This window comes from Protopterus annectens, chromosome 8.part0 (genome assembly GCF_019279795.1).
Source record: "Protopterus annectens isolate FY-2018-M chromosome 8.part0, PAN1.0, whole genome shotgun sequence".
NCBI classification, from domain to species: domain Eukaryota; kingdom Metazoa; phylum Chordata; order Ceratodontiformes; family Protopteridae; genus Protopterus; species Protopterus annectens.
Window position 1 is genome coordinate 705,934,403 of NC_056741.1, and position 10,000 is coordinate 705,944,402.

Consider the following 10,000-nt stretch of genomic DNA (forward strand, 5'->3'; position numbering starts at 1 on the left):
AGACATAGATATATAGATATAGATTTAGATATAGATATAGATATAGATATAGATATAGATTCCTTACAGCAACTCAAGCCCCAGCTGTTCAAATTCCTGAAACTTGCAGCCACAGACTTGAATGGATGCAAATGCTCACTGTGGAACAGGTAAGTGGGGAAGAGGAGCAGGGCAGGTGCTGTTAGATTTAAGGAGGAGTACGAGAAGTTTAATGCAGACTTTATGGGTTAGGAGGGCAGGTGGAGATTTTAGGTTTAGGGGAGAATAGGGACTTTAGGATTAGGGAGGGGGACAGGGATTTTAAGTTTAGGAAGTGACTATGGATGGGAGGAGAAATGAGATTTTAGGTTTAGGGAGCAATCTGGAATGGGAGTGGGAAGGGGACTTCAGGTTTAGGGAGAAATTGAGACTTTAGGGTTAGAGAGTGGAAGGGGATTTTAAGTTAAGGTTCCATCCATGTGCACCAAAAAGCTGCATGGCCTTTATATGTTAGGGACTGGGTGAGAGTTTTAGTGTTAAGATCAGGGTTCTGGTAGGGATAGTTATCGTTACTGGGAACAAGCTTCTGGGAATTAGAGCACTTGCCAAAATGAGGGAGTGGTAGTGAGGACATGTTTCAAGCACAAGTAGATAGGACTGTATATATGTGTACATATATATATATATATATATATATATATATATATAGTCTCAAGATCGCATACAAGAATGGCCAACATGCAACTCAGGTAGACTTCCCCTAATAAGGAAAGGGCACTGGGGAAGAATCAGTGATTGCAAAGTCATTACCAGTGAAACAGTCAGCATATAGCATAAAGCACTGGTTGCCACAATCAGCTACAAGCAGTGGTCAGAGTATGCTCTAAGGTCAATAGAGACTAGGCTGAAGACCTGGACATTGACTAAACAAAAGCACACGAGTTCAAGGAATTACTCAGGGCTCTAGCACCTAGAAAGAAAAGGAAATAGGTGGAGATGAAAAAGAATGTCAGCACCTCAAAACATCATGTGTAAGGACTACAGAACAAGTATGTGGTTGAGTCAGGTATGAAAATAAAGTACATAAGGAAAGGTGGTGGTAGAATGCAGAAGTCCAAGAAGTCATCAAAAGAAAGAAGAAGTGCAGGAAAAAGTGAGATAGAAATGATGGGTGAGGCTAAGAAGTAATATCTGTTGTCTAACAAACAGGCTAAAAGAGGAGTTGCAATAGCAAAGGACAAGGCATCAGAGGCATTTTACCAGCTTCTGGAAAGTGACTCAGGAGATGGCACAAAGAAACTTTCAGGTTGCAAGGCAAAGACAGAAAGATAAAGAAGATACTCTTCATAAGGGATGCCAGCAACTGCTCACCACTCCACAGGACATCAAAAGCAGATGGAAGGAGTACTTCCAGCAACTTCTGAATGAAAAAAACCCTACAGAAGCTGTTCTGCCTCAGGCACAGCTTATTATGAGATAAGAGAAATAAGAACAGCACCAAAATGAGGTCAGGGAAAGCAGCAGACTCAGATGAAGTCACAGCAGATATGATAAAGACATTGTGTGAGATAGGGGAGAAATAGCTACTGAAGGTATTTATAGCAGTATGGAGAGAAAGGCATGTCCCAGATGACTGGAGAATAAACATACTATTGTTCAAGAACATAGGGGACATTCACAACTGTGGGTAGTACAGAGGTATCAGACTCCTGTCACATTGCATGAAAGTTCTGAAGAGGGTGATTGATAAATGAATACACAGAGTAGTAGAAAGTAAGACTGGAGAGGATAAATCCTGATTCTGATCAGGATGCAGCACAACTGACCCAATGTTTGCATTGAGATAGATACTTGAGAAGAAGCTAGAAATGAGGTAAGAGTCTAAATGTGCATTCCTAGACTTGGAGAAACTATACAACAAGGTGCCAAGAAAGCTGATTTGGCAGTCGTTCAGTAGTTCAAAGTCCCAGAAACAATGGTAGAATTAGTGTAAGCTATGTACAAGGACCCAATGACAGAGTTTAGTCTCACAGAGGAGGGCCCCATTGGAGTGTGTGTGCATCAGTGTTCATCTCTGAACCCACTGTTGTTCGTTCTGGTGATGGACTACATTAGCAAACAGGTTAGAGAGGGCAGATCAACAAAGTTGCTGTTTGCTGATGATGTGGTATTGTAGGCAGACTGAGCAAGAACTTCAGCAAAAAACAGGAGAATGGAATGCAAAACTGAAGGCACATGAGATGAAACGGAGTCCAGACAAAGTTGTAATGGCAGCAAATGAGGGAAATCAGAAGAGAAATGAGTTAGAGGGGAAATGGAGGAAGAAGTTAGCAGCTTCAAGTATCTGGTAGGGGTAGTTGGGGAGAAATGAAGCCTGAATGAGGAGGTCAATGCCAGAATCAGCAGGGCAACAGCCACAGAGTGTCAGGTGTAGTGCATGACAGAAAAATGCCAAAGCAGCTGAAAGGTAAGGTGTGCAAAGCAGTGGTGTGACCATTTCTACTTATGGTACAGCAGTCTGGGCAGTAAATGCAGAGCAGCTGATGAAGCTGGAGGTGATGGAGATGAATGATGCACTCTGTGGGGCAGACAAACATATGAGGAAATAAGAGCAGAAGCCAAAGTAGCTCCAAATTGTAGAAAAGCTCAAAAAGAACAGCTTACAGTGGTTTGGGCACATGCAGAAGAGCAGAAGGCAATCGGGTAAAGAAGATTTGGGACAAGCAGAAAGACGGGAAGAGAAAATGATGGTGTCCAGCAAAGAGGTAGCTGGATTGTGTGAGAGAAGACCTGTGACAGTCAGGCATGAGTGTTGAAGAAGGTAGGAGAGTGGCACTGAATTGAGAGAGATGGTAACTGTTGACATGACACCCCAACCCCATGTAATAAATGGGAAAAAAGGGGTTGAAGATGATAATATACATAAATAGATTCGATTCACCAGTTACTGTTTCAGTTAGACTTTCTTTTGTGAATATAAGTACATATGTGAAAAATAAGTGTTGCATCCTTTTTCCGTTTCCTCCATGAAAGGAGTAGATTTTTAGTCATGATTCTCCTGCATCAAATTAATTTTCTATTTGTGGTATTTTGATGCAGATAGGCAAGTGGCATTTTGTGTTATTTTTACTATTACTCTATGACTTGTATTTGTTTTATTAATCTTATTTTTAATTATTCTCTGTAATTTATGAGAGATTTTCAGTAACTTCAGTATTTTGTAAAATGAATAAATATTCTGAACCTCATTTACATTAAATACTATAATGAAAGTGACATTATGAGTTAGCTGACCTACTTTAAATGAAAAACAGAATCTGTTAATAACTGCAAGCAACTTTTACAGGAATTTTTTAGGTAACAAACCTTCCTTCAGAACGATTCCAGTTTCATTTCCATTCCTCTTTTTAACAAATTGCTGTTTCTTCACTACTCTTTCCCCAACAGAAGGGTGATTACTTTTAGATGGAAGTATGATTACAGCTATCATTCATCAGCCAAATATTACTTCAGGTACATTGCGTACAAAATTGTTCTTTTTGCACGTTACACAACAGATTTTGCCACAAATCTCACCCAGTAACTATTTGTAAACTTTTTTGAATTAGATTATTCCTTTAGCTTATTTTATGCTTGGTAAAAGATGGAATCATTCTGTAGAAAACAAAGCCATATTTATAGTTTCAGACTAGGTTTTCTATAGAAAGACATATATTGCAAGTGACCATTTATATTCTGTTCTGAGTGCTAAGATTTTTAAGTCTTTTAACTGACCTGTGCCTGCACTCTAGGTTTGCTCAGATCAGTGCAAGTAAAATTCATTCAGTATTTTAATTGTTTTTTTCACAAAATATTTTCTAATGCTCCCCAAGACAAATGCTTTAATTTTTGTCTGCATTTTTATTTACTCAAATAAGAGAGCAATATTGCACTTGAGTGGAATTCACCAGTTACTCTTTTTCTGTTACTGGGTTAATTTTCTATGTTTCTGTTACAGGTTCTCAAGGGAAATTATTTGCACCTTATTCCTTTTCCATCTCCACGTACACTGGGTCTGAGTCAGCAGGATGTTTCTTATTTGGACATGATTGATTGTCCTGAGCAAGCTGACAATAAGGAGAGTGAGGCACGTTACGTTTTCCTAATTCCAATCTCTCTGATTTATTTTAATACTAGTATACCATTCATGAGGGAATGTTATGTTTAATACATTATTTGTTTTAATTTCTTCATTTGGAGATTTGATATTTAATCAAGATGTTCAGGTCTTCACATAGTGTAAATGTGGTAATTCTTTTTTAAGCATATGTATAATATCATTACTTTTACATCTGATACTTTTCAGAAACTACTTTTTATATTGTTCCTATAGGTTTTCATGTATTTGGCAACATTTTATAGTTGATCTGATTTCCACTAAGATCTTTATTAATAAGGATATGTTTATTTGTCTTTTACTCAATCTGAAATATTTGCTAAAATGTATTGATTTCCCATACTGAAAGACTGTGTACCACATCTGCTTCCTGCATCTGATTTTTTATGTCCTATAGCACTCAAGTGTTAGGTGGCCATGGTGGTTCAGCGGTTAGTGTTGTTGCCTCACAGCAAGAGGTTCTCTGGTTTGATCCTTGGCTGGGGTGCCTTCTGTGCAGAGTCCTCATGTCCTCCCTGTGGTCGTGTGGGTTTCCTCTGGGTGCTCCGGTTTCCTCCCACATCCCAAAGACATGCTGTAGGTGGATTGGACACTAAATTCACCCTAGGCAAGAGTGTGTGCCTTCTGTGGAAGGTTGGCTGCTGAGCTGGCAACTTGACACCATAAAACTCTACTGCCAATCATGAGCGGACAGGTGATCCGCTGTGGTGACCCCTAACTGAGAAAAGCCAAAAGTAGAAGAAGATAGCACTCAAGTGTTACATATTATATCATTAACCGATGGCATGGGTGTGGTATATTGAAGATTTACCCACGGTTGGTGTGGTTTAATCATGAGGTCAAAGCCAAAGTGATTAAACAAAGCCAACCATGGTGTAAATCTTCAATATATACCACACTATGGAGTTGGTTACTGCTATTATACAATGACATGATTTAAGAAAAAAATTACTTACTTTCCATAAATAATGTCTTTGTATGATATTTCCGTGGTGTTCTACTTTCGTTCGATATCATGCTGCTTTTTTTGATGTACTGCGCATGCTTATGGGACTTACATTCCCATGATAATGCAGTATTTCAGTGCTTTGGGAAAAAAAGTAAAGGAGAAAGATATCCATTGCTACTTTTTTTTAAAATAAGGTTGAAACTTGGACACTTTAGAGGTACAAGAGAGACAGAATGGAGAAAATACAAGAAACATTTCTTTAGTTTTGAATAATGTTCCTGATTTTCCTAGTATTTTCTCTGTGCTGTCTCTCTCATGCCTCCGGGGTTCTATATTAGAACATCGAAGTTTCAGAACTTTGAATGTACTAATATTGACCTCTATTCAGAGAAAGCTGAAAACATCAAACATACAGAACAGCAAATTTTTTCCTAGGGAAAATATTTGCTGTTCCAAAACACATACACACAACACAAGCACACCAAACAAACAGCAGTCCACATACATGCACCTAAAATCTTACACCTAACCCTACACTAAACTATACACACACCACTAACTATCCACTTACCTTAACCCAAACCCTAACCCTATGGTCCGTCACTATCGCACACTCACCTCACCCGCGACCTAATCCTAACTTACCTATCCTGCCCTAACCCTCACGTCCACACAATCACACAATTACCTGATCTGCGCCCTAACCCTAACTCACCTAACCCACCCTAACTCACCTAACCCACCCTAACCCTCACATCCACACAATCGCACACATACCTAACCCGTGCCCTAACCCAAACTCACCTAACCTACCCTAATCCTCACGTCCACACAATTGCACACATACCTAACCCGCGTCCTAACCCTAACTCACCTAACCCACCCTAACCCTCATGTCCACACAATCGCACACATACCTAATCCGCACCCTAACCCTAACTAACCTAACCCGCACTCAGTTGCACACTTACCTGAACCCGACCCGTAACTTTCTACCACAGCGCTGAAAATACCGAAGCAACAGAAAAGGACAACCGAATTCTTTCCTTAGGAAAATATTTGGTATTCTGTTGCTTCAATATTTTCAGCTTTTGCTGAATAGGGGTCAATATTAGAACATTTGAAGTTTTAAAACTTTGATGTTCTAATATAGACCCTGCCGCCGGACTATCCAGATTTCTAATTTTATTATTATTATTATTATTATTATTTATTTATTTATTTTTTTTATGGTGAAGAAAACTTAAAACGTTGTAGCATATAGCAATGGAAAAAACTATGGGCAACCAGACTTTTTTCCATTGGTATATGCTCAAATTACAACAAACATTCTGGTTGTGCTAACCAATCAGGGTGCTCATTTTTGAATGCCAGTCATTGTATAATATGAGATATATGCTCATTCTGGCTCTCAGAAAACACCTGTATTGCAGTAGGATGGCAACTTGCCATGACATCTAATGGTATTTAAAAGCTTTAATTAAGCAATAATCCACAACTGTGCATGTGTATATCAAGATTTACCCATGGTTGGTGTGTTTTGATCATGAGGGCATAACCCGAATGATTAAAAAAAGCCAGCCAATGGTAAATCCTGATATACCCACAAATAGAAGTGGATTATTGGTTTTATACAATAACATTATTTAAGAAAGAAGTTACTTACTTTTTTTAATACTGTGATTTTATAATGAAACTTTGGTACTTGGGCTTTTTTTTTTTTTTTTTTTTTTTTTTTTGGCATTTGATGCCATGTTATGTTCCAGCATGAAGTTATGAGAAAAGAAATGCTTGTGCACTTTAAAAAAAAAATAACAGGGATAGCAGAAATATGAGGATAATCAAAGATGTTCTCCAAATGTGTGAAAGTTGCCAGGTAAAACATCTCTGTTCATTTAGTAGTATCCCATGTAAAATATGTTAAGAGTAGGTAATCAAGGATATATCAGTGGAAAGTCTGGCTGCTTAAGAATACATGAGTGGCTAGACTTTTTTCTATATGCTTGATTAAATATGGGCAAGCTGGTTGGGCTGTCCAATCAACACGCACATTTTTGAATGACAATGAGCCATTATAGTATAATTTGTAATAGATCACAATGCTTTGTAATCTACAAACATAAAAAGCATCACTGCACTTGATACCTGCTTTTCTGTTCCATTCTTGCATCTGATGATGTTTCTGATGATGTGTCACAAACTCTAATCTCTTTTCATACACTGTTTTCATGTTTTGTTAAAGAAAAGTTGAGAGTTATACCAATATTAATGTTGTTTTGACATGTTTCTGACTGCTTTTTATTCTGCTATTGATCATGTATCACTCTGTTAGCAGGAGACATGCTTAGCTATTTTTGCAGCCTGTTTTTCATGATGAAAATCTGCATTGTTAGAGTCAGCTTTAGATTTTATTTTTTTTCCTTTCTGTTTGCATCACACTCTCTGAAAATATTTAAGGACATGGATGGATGAGAAAAGAAATGCTAAACAGGCAGTCCCCAGGTTACAGACTTCCAACATGTGGACAACCCATAGAGACGAACTGGCTGCCGCAATGTCGGAAAAAACATGAAAAGAAATTAAAATCCTTAAAGTTGCCCAACTCTGTGTGTGTGACAGATCGAGACAGAGTGAGGGCAATGTGTGAGTGAATGCATATATGAATAAGGAAATGACTGTGTGTGAGAGATCAGGAGAGAGTGAAATAGATGTGCGAGTGAATGCATGTATGAATAAGGAAGTGACTGTGTGTGTGAGAGATGAGAGAGTGAGAGTGATTTGTGAGTGAATGCATGTATGAATGGCGAAGTGACTATGTGTGAGAGAATGGGAGAGAGAGAGAGAGAGAGCGATGTGTGAATGAATGCATGTTATGAATGAGGAAGTGACTGCGTGTGTGAGAGATCGGGAGAGAGTGCGAGTGATTTGTGAGTGAATGCATGTATGAATGGCGAAGTGACTATGTGTGAGAGATTGGGAGAGAGAGAGAGCGATGTGTGAGTGAATGCATGTTATGAATGAGGAAGTGACTGCGTGTGTGAGAGATTGGGAGAGTGAGATTGTTGTGTGAGTATGAATGCATGTATGAATGAGGAAGTGACTGAGTGTGTGTGTGTGTGTGTTAGAGATCAGGAGAGAGTGAGAGAGATGTGTGAGTGAATGCATGTATGAATGAGGAAGTTACTGTGTATGAGAGACTGGTAGAGAGTGAGAGTGATTTGTAAGTGAATGCATATTTGAATGAGGAAGTGACTATGTGTGAGAGATTGGGAGAGTGAGATTGTTGTGTGAGTATGAATGCATGTATGAATGAGGAAGTGACTGTGTGTGTGTGTGTGTGTGTGTGTGTGTGTGTGTGTGTGTGTGTGTGTGTGTGTGTGTGTGTGTGTGTGTTAGAGATCAGGAGAGAGTGAGAGAGATGTGTGAGTGAATGCATGTATGAACGAGGAAGTTACTGTGTATGAGAGACTGGTAGAGAGTGAGAGTGATTTGTAAGTGAATGCATATTTGAATGAGGAAGTGACTATGTGTGAGAGATTGGGAGAGAGTGAGAACAATGAGTGAATGAATGCATGTATGAATGAGGAAATGACTGTGTGTGAGAGATGAGAAAGAGAGTGATAGTGATTTGTGAGTGAATGCATGCATGAATGAGGAAGTGACTGTGTGTGAGAGAGATTGGGAATGTAAGAGCAATGTGTGAGTGAATGCATGTATGAATGAAGAAGTGACTGTGTGTGAGAGATCGGGAGAGAGTGAGAGGGATGTTTGAATGAATGCATGTATGAATGAGGAACTGACTGTGTGTGAGAGATGAGAGAGTGAGAGTGATTTGTGAGTGAATGCATGTATGAATGGTGAAGTGACTGTGTGTGAGAGAGTGGGAGAGAGTGAGAGGGATGTGTGAATGAATGCATGTATGAATGAGGAACTGACTGTGTGTGAGAGATGAGAGAGAGTGAGAGTGATGTGTGAGTGAATGCATGTATGAATGGTGAAGTGACTGTGTGTGAGAGAGTGGGAGAGAGTGAGAGCGATGTGTGAGTAAATGCATTTATGAATGAGGAAGTGACTGTGTGTGTGGCGATTGGTGGAGAGTGAGAGTGATGTGTGAGTGAATGCATTTAGGAATGAGGAAGTGACTGTGTGTGAGAGATTGGGAGAGAGTGAGAGCAATGTGTGAATGAATCCATGTATGAATGAGGAACTGACTGTGTGTGAGAGATGAGAGAGAGTGAGAGTGATTTGTGAGTGAATGCATGCATGAATGAGGAAGTGACTGTGTGAGAGACTGGGAGAGAGTGTGAGAGCGACGTGTGAGTGAATGCATGTTATGAATGAGGAAGTGACTGTGTGTGAGAGAGATCGGGGGAGAGTGAGAGTGATGTGTGAGTGAATGCATTTATGAATGAATAAGTGACTGTGTGTGAGAGACTGGGGGAGAGTGAGAGCGATGTGTGGGTGAATGCATGTATGACTGAGAAAGTGACTGTGTGTGTGAGAGATTGGGAATGTGAGTGCAATGTGTGACTGAATGCATGTATGAATGAAGAAGTGACTGTGTGTGAGAGATCGGGAGAGAGTGAGAGTGATGTGTGAATGAATGGATGTATGAATGAGGAACTGACTGTGTGTGAGAGATGAGAGAGAGTGAGAGTGATTTGTGAGTGAATGCATGTATGAATGGCAAAGTGACTGTGTGTGAGAGAGTGGGAGAGAGTGAGAGCGATGTGTGAGTAAATGCATTTATGAATGAGGAATTGACTGTGTGTGTGAGAGATCAGGAAAGTGAGAGTGATGTGTGAGTGTGAATGCATGTATGAATGAGAAAGTGACTGTGTGTGTGAGAGATCAGGAGAGAGTGAGAGAGATGTGTGAGTGAATGCATGTATGAATGAGGAACTGATTGTGTGTGA

The 10,000-nt window shown here is 39.5% G+C and overlaps 1 long non-coding RNA gene across 1 annotated transcript in view; it reads left to right on the plus strand.

The window, feature by feature from the left end:
* The window catches only part of LOC122808987, a 340,711-nt gene extending 336,612 nt beyond the window's left edge, over window positions 1–4,099 (plus strand). The window contains exon 3 of the long non-coding RNA XR_006365851.1: window positions 3,977–4,099. This is a non-coding gene — a long non-coding RNA (uncharacterized LOC122808987). The remainder of the gene's footprint in view (window positions 1–3,976) is intronic.
* Window positions 4,100–10,000: the final 5,901 nt, after the last annotated feature.